This window comes from Biomphalaria glabrata, chromosome 4 (genome assembly GCF_947242115.1).
Source record: "Biomphalaria glabrata chromosome 4, xgBioGlab47.1, whole genome shotgun sequence".
NCBI lineage: Eukaryota > Metazoa > Mollusca > Gastropoda > Planorbidae > Biomphalaria > Biomphalaria glabrata.
In genome coordinates, this window is record NC_074714.1 from 29,666,427 (window position 1) to 29,681,867 (window position 15,441).

The 15,441-nt window shown below is 35.8% G+C and overlaps 1 protein-coding gene across 2 annotated transcripts in view; it reads left to right on the forward strand.

Moving 5' to 3' along the window:
* Positions 1-1,360: 1,360 nt before the first annotated feature.
* Positions 1,361-15,441, forward strand: part of LOC106053309 (kinesin-like protein KIF20B) — a 74,159-nt gene continuing 60,078 nt past the window's right edge. The window contains exons 1-2 of one of the 2 annotated variants that reach the window (XM_056025909.1): positions 1,361-1,375; positions 9,065-9,372. The gene's annotated coding sequence lies outside the window, so the exon portion shown is untranslated. Of the gene's footprint in view, positions 1,376-9,049; positions 9,373-15,441 lie in introns of those variants that run through there. The other variant, XM_056025908.1, reaches the window with a different exon arrangement.

A 15,441-nucleotide genomic window follows, 5' to 3' on the forward strand; every position in this document is an offset into this window, starting at 1 on the left:
CATATGTACCACGTCTATTGTAGCTGTCCCGTGTCTCCCTTGTTCTCTGAAAGTTATTCTGTGTCTCACATGTTCTGTTAAAGGCAAATATTTTTTCTATATCACTGCCTTTTTCGGGATGTGCCGCTTTATAAACCCTTATCAGTCTTACTATGTCTTCTATACATTTCGGTTTCCTCTCTAACAGAAATATTTTTAATTCCTCCTGACACTCGTAGATTACTTTGTCCAACATGAGAAATGTCTTAAGACTGTCAAAGGTCTTTTCTACCTCAGCAGTTTTTATCCAGTTATCGAAATAGCTGCTCATTCTGTCCAAGAAAGTCTGTGGATCATCATTTGTTTCTATCGCACAGTTAACATATTGTTCACGGTAAAACGCCTCTGTTTTTACGTACCGGTACGTTCGTAGTAGTTGTTCTTTCACCACGCTATAGCTGCTCTAGTTCATGCATATCTTCGATGGATTCTCTGCTGCAAATGACTTTGATAATAAGAATGACCATTTGTCTTCGGGGTATTCGAGTTCTCTCATTTCAAATTTCTTCAAAAAAATGTCTATGTCCATTTTAGCTTCTTCAAATATCGCACCTTTATATTTTGCTAGTTTATTCCCTGTAGTTTCCCCCTTTCTTTTATCACTCTCTTTTCTTGGTTTATTTTTAACCTTTTCTCTGCCGTCTCTTTTTCAAACGCCAATCTTTCTCTTTCAATGGCAACTAATTCGTTTTTCTTTTCCCTTTCAATTGCTACTATCTCCTTATCCTTTTCTCTTTTGTCCTCCTTATCTAATCTCTCCTTTTCTTTTTTGTCCTCTTTATCTAATCTCTCCTTTTCTTTTTCTCTTTCCATCGCTAATCTCTCCCTCTCCATTAACTTTTCTTGCACGTATTTTCTTAGTTCTGCCCATTCAACCTCCAACAACCCCCCCCCCTCTTCCTTCAACGCTGCTACCTCAGCCTAGTCCATAACCAATTGTTAAATAGTATCCTGTCTCTAGATCTAGACATTAATTTTAATATATCTAGTGTCTGTTGCCAGGAGATCAACAATTTACAGGGAATACTTAGGTTTTACCTTTACGTTGGGCGCCACTTGTTACGTCTTCTAATATGATGAGACTTTTAATGATACAACAATAGACTCATATATGGTAGATTATGATGACTTTAATCTTAAGTAACAATTAATAATGTGCCAACAATAACTTTGATTACATTCCTTCATTTCTTGATTCCATCTTCCCTCTCTTTCAACACGCATTCGCACCATTCCACTAAGATGCGCACGTAACACTATGTTGGTATGGAGTAAGGGCATTATGTTTATGACGTTGCTACATATTATGTGTTCTAGGATTTTACATGTGATGCTGGTAAGTGATACTGCTCTGTAGTTTCCTGGGTCTGATTTTTCTCCTTTTTTAAATAGAGGGGTGACATTAGCTTCTTTCCAGTCCCTTGGTACTCTGCCCTGGTAAAGAGATGCCTGAAAAAGTATTTTGAACACTATAGTGCTAGCTCCTTGCTTAGTTCTTTGAGTAGTCTAGCTGGAATACCATTAGGTCCAGATGCTTTATTAGGTTTGATGTTGGCTAATAGTTTTTGGATTCCCTTTTCTTGTACTTCTATATCTCCTATGTTGTCTACTTGGTTCAAATTAAGTAATATGTTTTTGTCTCCTGGGGCTGAGAATGCTGATGCAAAGCATTTGTTTAGGATGTAAGCTTTAGTTTCATTATCATTAGCGGTATGTGTTAAGTTGTCTTCCTCTTTTAATGGCGCTACGCCCGTTGTTTCCATTTTCTTAGACTTAATAAATAACCATAGGTTTTTATTGTTATCTTTAGATATTACATTGTTTATGTATTCACTTTGCAGCTGTCTGCTTACTTTTTGGGTTAGGTGTTTAATTTTTATGTACTTTTTATAAACTCTTTCTGCCTTAGTTTCTTTAAATTTTCTATATATAGAAAAGGCCCATCAGCTGAAATGGCATATAAAGCGAACACCTCCCCGTAATTTTTATCCATTCTTATTTATTTCAAAAGTAACTGCAGAACTAATAAAATGGTATTACAAAGGCTCCATTTTTCTATATTTCCCGCTGTCACGTACACAGTATCTATATTTAGCTCGTCAGCGACCTCGGGAAATGCGGAGAGCTATGTGTCAGAATAAATGTGATTGGTTTGAAATGTTGATTGTTGTACCTTTAGCTGTATTTATTGGACAGATTTTAACCAAGCGGCAATGAGATATTTAGTCACATGACAAAACTCCCAAAAGCTTTGTTAAGCTGAGAGATTTGACCGCAGTCTTGTATGGATCGTGTTAGTGAGAACATGCATTAGAGTTTTGTATTAGAACTCAATTATGTAACTGTGTAGATCAGTTATTTTATTCAAGTATATTTAACCATTGTAATTATTTGTGAATAGCTTTTTCAAGTTCTGAATTAAAGTAATTGTTTTAGACGAAGAGACGTTTCTTCATTGAATATAATAAAATACTTAGATCGACTTAGCAATTGGCAACTTCTAGATGATTCTCTTATCAACTGGCAACATTCTGAATGATATGATCGTATTATCAACTAGATCTAGCTACTTCTATACGATCATCTTATTAAAAGACAATTTCAAGATCCTCGGCAATCACGATCATTGATGGTGTGATATAGGTCAAGATAACCTTCAACGTGACATCTATAATAGTATCTTCATAGATCTTGACATCTGACATCCATAATCAATGATTGTGACACCCGCATATTCACTTTCGTTTTCCCTCATAAAATATAGCATAGCTGAAGGTCAAAGTTGACATGAATGGAAATTTCATTGTCAAAACGTTTCCGGATAAACGAGAATAGGTCCGAACTTAAGGCGATTTTAAAGCACCAATGGACATCGGCAGAGAAAAATATCGCATATTATGCTTCTAAATAGATGAGAAAATAGTTAGCTGGAACAGCTAAGGCTATTCATTCCGTTGAAAAAAAAATATTATGGGGTGTTCGCTCAAAATGACCTTTTTAACTAAAAACCTATTCAGCGAAACCCCTATTATAAGCTTCAAAAGCCATTAATACTAATTTAGTTACTGATTTAATCTGTTTTTCTTTTTTCTTAGTTATTGTTTGTAAACTGAAATATTAAAATAATAGGCCTTTTTTTAATCTTAACCCCGATTTCGAAGATTAAGGATGAGTGCAGTACGTGTTTCACATGACTACGCCCAGTTGCGACCAGCATATTTTCCCGGATTTTCTTTCCGTTTGACTCGCAGCTCTCCAACAGTCTCTCAGAGATCATATGCTGGCAGTTACTTTCCTCTATGCCAGTGATGGTGAAATGACGCCTCAGTTGATCTTAACAGCGCTTATACGGGGGGGGGGGGGGGGGGTAACTCTGTTTTGCCGTCCTCCTTTTTTTTTAAACTGGCTGGTTAACCTCTTGTTACTAATTAATGATATTAATATGTGTATAAATGTTTAAAAGAAGTGCAGAATTCATTTTCACAGGGTTCCCCCACCATTCTGAGATTAGGATTTCAGGAGATTTCCAAGAGTTTTCCAGGAGAAAATATTCGATAAAACTATATATTTAGTAATAAATATAAGAGTTACCATATAATATACATGTATAAAATTACAAGAGCTCTCCTGAGCTTTTCGTCTCCATGCCCGAAACAAAAAGCTGTTGTAGATCTGCCTCCATACATCATCAATCCATCGCATTCGGGATCTGCCTTTGGGTCAATCAGCGTGTTGTGTGTGTGGGGGGGGGGAGAGATCGAGTTGATGGTGATTAAGTGCACTGAACATAAGTTCTTTAAAAAAATAGTTGCAGTAATGAGAGTAAAACGACGTGGACCAGCCTTTAGGAAGGTGGCGAGATAGAATTTTGTAGTTTCTTTCTTTCTTTAAAAAAAGAATTGATCGCAAGTTTCGTAGGCTATATATAGACATCAGTTCCATGCAGAGAAAGGAGATGTGGAGCTCGAGAAAAGTTAAAACAAATTTAGGCCTAATGTCACAAGGAGGACAATAGTTAGAAATGCTTCATGGAAGATGTTAGATGATAGAACTAATTGAAGCATAATTTCCTTTATTTTAACATGCTATTTCGCTATTTTTTACGGCCTTTCGCTCATTATGACTCCCGCGAAAAAATTTTGCTGATTAGGTCCGACCCCTACCACAATTTGACTTAAATTATAAATTTAATATCTGATATGGAAAAAAGAGTCAAATTTAGTTTTATCGCCCAATAGCTGAGAGTCCGCAGATTGTTTTCATTTTTTTAATAAGTTTAACTATTGCGGAGTTATAAATTCTAAACTAAAAACTGGCACAAAAGCGTTCGCCATTGGTCCTTTCCCATAGTTCTTGCATGTATTCTAAACAAGAATTTGGTGGTCTGTAAATACTGCCTATTATTAGGGATGTTGAGGTGGTATTAATTTTACAAAATGTTGATTCTATATTTTTTGAGTTAGGTAAAGTAAACATACAAAAGGTGAACATACAAAAAAATCAGACACACATCCCCCATTTGATTACGAATGTCTGTATTGGACCCATACGGGCAACACTTTACTAAACCAGTTAAGGAATCCCCCAATAGAACCCTAATTAAAAAAAAAACAAACAAACATAATATTACTTACAAAAGGGAAACAAAGCAAAATTTATATTTAACACACTTTATACTAAATTTAAAATAACATAATATTGTTTTTTATTTTATAATAAAGATTTCATCATGTTGATTCTGGCGCGATTGTGGAAGTCCCACACCGGCATGAAAGCGGAAAGACGTTAACGGCCCAATAACTAAAATCCCACACCGATCCGTTAACGTTTTTATAGGGGCGAGTGCAAGTAGGGCAGCTTATCCAATGAAACCTTATTAACCCGAATCGGACCATAATCGTTTTAGTACCGCTCTGTTTATAGAAGTGTGTGTGTTCCTCGAACAATTTTACACCAAGTAGCTATATGGAAAGCAGATACCGGTATCAATGAAGAGCTGAACATTTTTTGTGGTCATTAAGTTGTAAAGCAGAATTGGACTAATTTTTATGGTAAACATTTTTATCAGTGTTTATATAGGCCTATTTATAATTTGAGATTAGTTTTGTTATGAGACCAAGTAATAAATATTTCAAGCTTAGAGTCCATATAGGTAATTATAACTATACTATAAAGTAGAATGTAAGGCGTATGTATGTATGTATGTTGTGACAAGTCAAAAGCTTGCTGTCAGAGTCACTCAATTTTATCACAGCATTAATTATTATTTATCTTTATTTATTTATTTTATTTTAATTATTTCCCCATCCTACCCCCAATTTCTTCACCCGCACCACCTTTCCCTCTCCAGGCTAGACTTAGTTGACCACATTGGAGATAGCTAGGCCGCGTCTTTCGACTTATCTCATCTTGATCGGGGAAAGATAAACATAGTCTCTTTGATCTTACCCACCGGATGTCTGAATGACAGTCGCGGTTGACACCACCTTGGGTGGAATGCAAACCAATCTTTCGTCCCCCCCCTTTTCCACGTCTCTCTATGATCAAAAAGATTACTCTGGTCAACACGCCGCGTGACCCTCCAAGGTGCGACTCTTGTCGGACTTCACCCACGTGTAAGACAATTCTTAGCCTAGGACATTTCCTGTTTCCGCCCACATTTTCCAGGCCTTTATATAAAGTAAATTAGATCAAGCCAGACTCTCTCATTTTCTCATTCGAGCTGAGCTATCGAGTCTGGACTGCTTCATTTATTCTTTCTCCTAGAGGAATACCTGGTGGTAAGCCGAACTTAATCACATGTTCCGTCTTAATTACTCTGTGTATATTTCTCACTGGATACCATCATGTGTATTTTATTATTTTATGTATATTGAATTAGTACATTGTGTATTTCTCACTGGCGTAAGTAGAAAACATAAACATGTCCTATGTATGTATTTATGAATTGCATTAATCTATTAATGCTACGTTGCATCAATTGATCGTTGATGCAACCATGTATATATTTGTACATCTTATTTTATTTCCTTTATCTCGGCTGACCGCCTTGATAATTTTACTAGCGCACTAATACTGCGTTTAGAAAAGAGATATGAATTATCTCCCCCTTTAGTCATTTTATCCTAACGAGAGTTGCGCCCCTTGGAACAGACACCCTCTCCATTCAAGCGCGCTCCATTGTTCTCGGCCGACGGTCGTATGTAAACAAACCGTCATGGTCGCTGACCATCGCCCATTCCCCCCCCCCTTTTTTTTCTCTTCCCACTTGTGTTGTTTATTTTATATTATTATTTCCCCTTTTATGTACATTTTATATTGCTACTATCCGTCATCTATTTTTCCATATCCCATTTGTCATCATCTTCCCATTGTGCTCTAAAGCAATTTCACCAATCTGACCAATGCACCTCAGTCGAGGGCATCGATAAGATGCATGAGAGACATGTCCTAACTTGTCTTTATTTATCCGCAGCCTCCCTCAGGCGTCTGCCTTCGTGCTTAGTGCTATTTAGCACTGCACTTGCCTATTTATCGGATCACTTGTCTACTCGCTATTGAGTATTATCTCCCGCCTACGCGGATCTACTCAACTCTTCTTCTTGGCGCTATCGGCCTTGCCCGCCTATTCGACGTCCCTATAGTCCCAGATCTGTGCGAGACGTCATAGCTACGCCAAACCCTCTGCAACTCTCTGGACATATCCTGCTCTTAACGCTGCCCACGGCAGATCAGCTCTGCCCGCAGTAACCTTGTGCCCACGGTAGCCGGCCACCCGCCCTACTGTGCCCACTACAGATATCAGAACTTTTGGATTGAGACTCCACAAGGACTGAATCACCGGCGTCCCTCTATCCGCTAGAGCGCCACCTCCAGCTGCAGAACCAGGACACAGCCAGCTGCGGCATCAACAGGACAACCAGCTAAGTCAGAGGACAAAGTGACATACTCTCTTATTATGTGCAAGAGTGATGATTAGACATAGTATTCACTAGAGATAGATGCAAACCCTCCCCCTTTTTATTCTTTTAAGTAAATATTTATGTAAATAAACATTCTTCATTTTAATTTTGTATCTTTCTTTCATTGCTTGTCTCGTTGCGTGCCTGCTCCCGATTTATATGCTGACGCGCCAAACACACGTCACTTTCCCCAACCTGTCACATATGTATGTATGTATGTGCCGAATAGAAATCAAAACCGTTTGAACAATCTTGATAAAATTTGGCATAAATGTTCTATGGGTAGGCCTACTAACAGGAACCGTAGAGATGTATTGTAGCCCTTAAACAAACTTTAAAAAAAGTTGACCAACTCTATGAAAGTATAGTATCTTATAAATCTAGGCCATGTTTACCAAGAGAAAAGGTTGAATGGATTTGGATCTAGATCTAATTTTAAGAACTACACTTTGTAAAATTCAAGTATCTCCAAGTTTAAGCTTCTTTAAAATTAACTTTTGCTGTCTGTAGGTGCATTTTTGTTTTGTTATTTCTGTTAAAATCTCCTGTCGTCTGGCTAAATGCTAAGGGTACCAAAGCACTCCTCTTGTTCTTATCTTATAAAATACAGACCTTTACTCTTGGCTTAAAAAAGAGGATGATTAAATCCTAATTGTGTTCCTAAGTCAATTTAGTCATGCATGTTAATCCTTGCTGACTCAGGCAACTCATTCCATGATCTAACAGCATCAGGGAAGGGTATTTTAGCTGCGCATCTAGTGTCTGTATTTTAAGAGCGGTAGCAAAGAGCTTTAATAGCCGTAAATTATCAAATCGTTTTTCCACGGTTTTAACAGTAGCATGAAGAGTACTCCAGCAAGTTGTTTAAAGACATTTCAATGATACTCCAGTATGATGAATTAAAAGTATCCCATCAAATGGTAAAAGCGGCGATGAAAGAAAACATTTTTAAGAGTACATAAAATGTCATGCAGGAAGTAGTTTCTGAAAATCGGCCACATAACTTAAATAAACAATGTACACATCAATTAAAATGGTGTTTCTGTTTTTTTTTTTTAATATTGCCTGCACTCCTTCATGAATTCCAGATATTGATATTGTAGCTATATCATGGGCGTAGCCAGGATTTGTTTTCGGGGAGGGGGAATTTTCTTTATCTCCCCCCCCCCGGCCAAAAAATGTATATATTGTTACAAATGAACAGTGATAGGTAGAGATCAACGTATGACCCCGGGGAGATGACACAGCAGCGAGTGTTCTCTGGAATCTATATGTACAAACAAAAACAGGATGTGACGTGTCCTCACGTGTTGTTCCAGGGGACGAACAGATCTAAGAAGGGGGCAGTTACTAATGAACAGTGACAGATAGAGGTCACTACGTGTGACCCCGACTTGATGACACTGCAGCGATGTGACTTTTCCTCACGTGTTATTCCAGAAGATACAAGCAGTATTTGTGCAACTTTGGAGAAGCGATTAGGGACTCTATATAAGCCAGAAAGTTAATGTGAAAGTTAGTCGTGAGTGAGCCGTTACAGTCGATGTAAGACGTGTGCGGCCCTAGTGGAAGAGAAATATGTACGACTCGATGCAAGTTAACTAGGGTAGAGTTAACTGGAGTGGACTACTGTCGTTAAAGTCTATACAGCAAACTACAGTGGACTTTAGTCGATACAGTCGATGTTAGACGTGTGCGGCTCTGATTCGGTAGACTTGAGTACGACTTGGTTTAGCTTTGGGAGACCTGGAGCGACACGAAGAAGTGTGTCGTTGGTCTGTTCTGTGGAATACGCTCGATGCAAGTAGAGAAGAGATGAATTGCAACGAAGTCAAGAGATGAATTGCAACGAAGTATAGCTAACTGTAAACTGACAGATATTGTACAGTCTTCTACGCTACATGTTACAGTGACGAATTGTTAGAGTTAATAGTCATTAAAGTTATATGAAACTGAAAGTTGAGTCGTCAAGTTCTTTGCAGTGTTTTTATTTGTGTGCCTACTAATACATTTAGCCAGAAGATTCAGAAATATGTAACAATATATATATATATATACCCCAGGCCAGCGCTAGACGAGCAGTCAACCGTGACGAGTTACGACGGTCAGCCAAGACGAGTGTCAACATGACTGTTCGGGAAGGATCGGCGTCATGAATAGAGCTCAGGAGCGCCACGAGGGCTGCAGTCACGTGATAACTAGAATGGTCGAGTGATCTTCCGTTCGGTTCTAGAAGACAGCAGGGACCCTATATAAAGGGCGAAGGTATCGGAGACCAGGGAGACACAATTTCTCGATCTACGGTTCGTTACGACGGCCCAGTACAAGTCCGAGACAAGACGGAGAGACCAGCGCAAGAGTTGATACGCAGGTAGGGCTATTAACGGAGATATATTTGTACAGTCTTGTGTTACGTGCTGCTAATTATACAATGTTGGCTGTTATTTATTGACATTAAACTATCACTTTATTTGGAGCCCTGAGTTGTTAAGTACTTTCAGTTGGTGGTGTCTTGTGGTGCAGTTTATAGAGAGCCTGGAGAGAGAGATTCATAAACATATATATATATATCAAATTTGTGTTTCAAAAGCATTTTTACATAAATTCGTTCCTTATATCTGTGAATTTAGAATTCCTGACGTAGCCTACATTCTTTCATTGCACATTACCCAAAAGATTACACATCTCTCTCTTCCTTGGTTTAAAACTCTAATTCAACTCTAAGATGATAGAACTTCTCTTCTCAAAGATAGTTTTATACATTAACACATGAACATACTAATTATAGTCCATTCATTTCATATTTAAATCAAATTAACATTCAAATTTGTTTTTCTAAAACATTTTTCATACATTCGTTCGCTAAACCTGCGAAGCCGTGTTGAGATATATTCTAATAGTTTCATTCAGGAATCCCTTAATCAAAAAGAACTCTATCCAAGATTAGTCTAGATCTATGTCTAACTCAAGATCTACTTTATACTTTAACACATGAACATACAAAATTAAGTCTGTTCATTCAAAATTTTAATCACATATATGTAGGCCTACAAGTAACTGTTTTTATTTGAAAAATGAATTTAAGTCGATTAGCTATTATTGATAGCTCCGTTCATACTATTTTTACATTCACGCATTTGCTTTACTTAAAAAATTATTATTTCGTTTAATTGTTTACAAAGCACTCTCAGTGACTATGTGAGCAGGTCAGGAGGCGCTGGAGTGGCGACCTTTTTTTTTTTTTACTGCTCGGCATTAATTCCTTATAACAGTAGGCAGATGTTAGCGCTACTGGGTGGGTTTCATCTGTGACACCTCAGTCTACGACCAAGGGGCTAAAGTCACCTAAGTAACCATACATACTAACCTAAACTAAATGAAAGCACCAACGAAACTTTAAATCAATAATAAAATATAATATATACACACACTAACCACTACAACTGAACCCAGCAACTAACTAAAACCCTCTAAATCTACACCACTACAAACACCAACAAACTAACCAAACCAACTATCTAACTATATCACTACAACTAGTTGAACTACTACTAGTACTACACTAGACCTAGCTCGATCTACACTAACACCCTACAATAAACTAGTAGATCTACAATATTCTACTACTACAACCAACCCATAACACTAACACTAAAACAAGAACACTTTAGTACCTTACTATTCACTAAGAACAGACTAAGCCACTAGGTCTAAGCCGACTAAGGCAACACTACAAAAACAAAATAACAATAGAATGGAAGTTCCATAGCCCTAGATCTACAGAAGCAATAACAATAGCATTACTACATTCAGCAGCTTAAAGCAGCAATAACACAGCAGCAGTTATATTCATCAGAGTAAAACTCGGTAATAGGCGATATTATGCCGTCCACGCCTGATCCGGTTCTTTCTGTGGTCTTACTGTATCTTATATAATACAGACGTTACTTCAAAAAAGAAGATGATTACGTCCTACAATAAGCTTCTAAACCTACCCTCCAAAGCTGTACCATCGCAAATTAATATTAAGCCGAAAAAAAATAATTTAGTTTTCAAGTTATTTTGTCATTGTTGTAATGACATACTTATACGCCATTTTGTTTACTACGTTCTTAAGAGGATGTAACTCTCCATCCCAGAAGTTTAAAAAAAAATAAACTAAGAGCAAGTATCACTGAACTATATATTATTTTGATGGAATTTAGTATGATCAAAATTTAGATTTAGTGCTAGCTTTAGGGTTAGGGTTAGGTTTAGAATTAGGGTTAGGGTTAGAATTAGGTTTAGAATTAGGGTTAGGGTTAGAATAAGTTTAGGATTAGGTTTAGTGCTAGGTTTAAGATTAGGTTTAGAATTAGGGTTAGGTTTAGAATAGGTTTAGCGCTAGGTTTAAGATTAGGTTTAGAATAGGTTTAGGGTTAGGGGTTAGGTTTAGAATAAGGGTTAGATTTAGGATTAGGGTTAGATTTAGAATAGGTTTAGTGAAACCTAACCCTAACCTTAAAGACCAACTGAAGAGGTTTTGGGGTCAGATGCGGAAACCGGTGTAATACTTTTTTTTAGTTTCATAATGCTTAAAGAAACATATATACGAAATATTAGACATATATTCTTTGTAATTATTTAGATACTAGACATATGTTACCCGCGACCCGCGGGTCTTTATTTGCGCATTACTGTCGATATAGTCAATGAGAGTGTTTTGTAAACAATTAAACGAAATAATAATGTAATAAGTAAAGCGAATGTGTCAATGTAAAAATAGTGTGAATGAAGCTATGAAATCAAAATAGCTAATAGGCTTAAATCCATTTTTTAAAATTAAAACATTTGCTTTTGAATAATCTAGTGGATTGGATTTAGATGTATGTTAAACGTAGCTAATGATCCTTTCACGTTATTTCTCTTTCGCTACGAAAATAAAATTAGTTTTGCGAAAATGGGATTACCCGAAGTCGATACATTCTTATCTATTAAAAACGAAAAGAGCGATAGCTTTGTTAAATAAATGGGATTATAAAGTGAACAATAAAACGAAATAATTTTTAGTACGCGATTCATGAATGAATATAGATCTAGGCCTATCTCAACTCGGCTTCGCAGCTTTCGTAAGCGAATGTAGCTTTAGAAAACCAAATTTGAATGTTTATTTGATCAAAATATGAAATGAATGGACTTTAATTAATATATTTATGTGTTAAAGTATAAAACTATCTGTGCGAAGAGAAGTTTTATCATCTTAGAGTTGGATTAGAGTTTTAGATCTAGGGATGGGATTATAAAGTAAACAATTAAACGAAATAATTTTTAGTACGCGATTCATGAATGAATATAGATCTAGGCCTATCTCTACTCGGCTTCGCAGCTTTCGTAAACGAATGTAGCTTTAGAAAACCAAATTTGAATGTTTATTTGATCAAAATATGAAATGAATGGACTTTATTTAATATGTTTATGTGTTAAAGTATAAAACTATCTGTGCGAAGAGAAGTTTTATCATCTTAGAGTTGAATTAGAGTTTTAGATCTAGGGATGGGATTATAAAGTAAACAATTAAACGAATTAATTTTTAGTACGCGATTCATTACGGTATTGTCTAATGAAAGAATGTTCGTCAGGAAATCTGTAGTCACAGATATAAGGAACTAATTAACGTAAAAAATGCTTTTGAAACACAAAATTGAAGGTTAATTTTATTATATAATGAAATCAATGGATCTTCTTTTGTATTTTCATGTGTCAAAGTAAAAAACTATCTGCGCAAAGTGTATTTCTTAAAATTAGATCTAGGTCTAAATCCTTTCTATCTTTTCTCATGTCAACATTGTAGACATGGCCTAGATCCATAAAATACTATAGCTGTAATAGAGTCGGACAACTTTATTTTTTTTTAGGGTCTTAAGTTTGTTTTAGGGCTACAAAACATACACTACGGTCTAAGTTGGTACCCAAGGAACATTCCTGCCTAGTTTTATCAAGATTGGTCAAGCGGTTTTGATGTCTATAAGTAACATACATACATACTCCTCACATTCTACTTTATAATATAGATAAGCAATTTAATGTGAGTTTTAGGGACTATTAAATTTCACAATCTCGAAGCCATTCGAGATCAGTATTTCCCAGACAACCAAGGTCGATGACGTAGTTTAAGGGAAATTAGGTCAAATTTTTCAGTTTATGGCTTAGCGTATTTCCCTATTCCTTTTTACAGGAATGCTAGTTTCTGAAAACAAAGGCGACTAAAACACACCAATTTATAAAATGTGGATGTTAGAGTTGGGGAAATTAGGTCAAATCACGCAATTTATGGCTTTGCATGTTAGATCTACTGTTTGTCGGCTTATTCTTGATCTAGTCAAGCGAACAGCGTTTCAGCCCACGCAGTACCGCGCGCCTCAGTTCACATGTTTCGTTTTAGTCAAGTTACGCAATTTATGGCTTATGTTACTGCTTCAGGCTTATTCTAGTTCTACATCTACTGCTTTTGATCAAGAGCTAGATCTTCTTTTCTCAGATCATTAATGGTGTATGAAGTAGACCTACATTTAATTAGATGAAGTCTAGATCTAGTAATAGTAGCATTGGATATTTAGAGATTAGACCTATCTATATAGATCTATAATAATAATAATTTTATTTATAAAGCGCTGTTAACAAACAAAATGTAGGCTCAAGGCGCTATAAGAACATTACAAACAAAAACACGAGAGCTAAAATGACAGTTAATCTAAAAAAGTTTAACCTATAGTCGTCCCTAAATCTATCTAGACTGATCCGATCGAGGTGCTGGGCCTAGATCTAGAAAAACAAAGTTTAAAATTATATACTCTATCTATACACTTAATAGTGATTATTAACCTATAGTCGTCCCTAAATAGGCCAAATAAATAGAAGAGATTATCCAACGGAAAAGGAGTTGTTTTTTTCTTTTCTCTGGGAAGTGAAAAATAAATTGTAGTATCAATATAATATTCAGTAATGCATATAGGCTATTGTTGTTGTAGTTATGCAACTCATTTTATTAAATTTTAGTAACCCAATTATTGCCAGTTAATCACTAAATATATCTCAATATATATATATATATATATATATTATTGTTATTAAAAAATGCAGAGCTATTCATAATTTAAAGTGTTAAATAAATAAGGCTGGCAGTCAAGTCGAAAGATTAATGAGGAATGCAGTATTTTCCATGGCTACGCAGCCCTAGCTGGTGGTCAATTTAAATGTTCTTTACCACGTCTACGTCTTCCCTTGGCAGTGGATTTTCTTTTGGCCTCTAATATCTATTCCACCTTGCAATTTCTAATAAATAGCATCATTCGAAGAATGAGATCCAACTCTTATTTTTTTAAATGTAACCCCTTTACAGATCAAGTCATCATTGCAATGGACATTCAAATCTGCAATAACATAGAAATGATCAAAATTTGAATATGTTTCGAAATGCAGAAAGTTGTTTGGTTTGCGCTCCGAACTGTTTTCTCTGCGGTATCAGGTTCAAACATTGACCACTGCCATTAACTAACATCCTGCTGGAGTTTTGGGCTATGACATAATAATATTAAATCCTGATTCAAAGCTTTGTCTAAACCTAGCAAGTGAAAAGGAACATACTAAAATAATGTTGTGTGTATAATGAAGAACTCTATTAAAATGTGATTTTTTATTTACATTTATTGGTATTTATTATATATAAAATTGTAGAATGTTTCTGTGAATTGTTTCACAATAGAAACAGGGAATATTAACTCTTCTTGTATTTCCAAAATGATGAAAGATCCATCTAGTAAACTTGTCTGTATGCCACATGTCATATGTTTTCTGTAAAATAGATTTTTAAAAATTTGTTTATTAACATTTATACTTAATTATGTATACTTTGTATACACATATATATAGAACTAGTGGTTATATATATATATTATATGTTATACTGATTATCTGATCTAACATTAACATCTAACTCTTATTGTTCTTAATAATAATAAATTACTCTACTCTAGGTCTAGGCAATCTAATATATTTCAGACCAGGGCCGGTCTTAAGCCACTGCAACCTATGCGGTCGCAGTGGACCCTGCACTTTCATAGGCCCCACGCTAATTCTAGGTGTAATTGTTAAATTGAAATATATATATATATATACCGGTACATATATAAAACCTGGAAATCTCATGAAAGGTCATAAAAATCTCCTGAAAAATAGACAAAATTGTCAATTGTGGGTGTCATTCATTCCGGAAAATGCTAATCCTACGCGCGATAAAAGGCATTGTCAGCTTTCATGTAATAAAATGTAATAATCAGGCCAATTTTCACTTTAATTGGAAGTTTCCATATTATACTTTATTTACTTTAATAGTGACTGGCATATTAATGTGCCATAGGTTGCAAAGTTCGTAAAGTAAAGTTAATTTGATCGTAATCTTGTA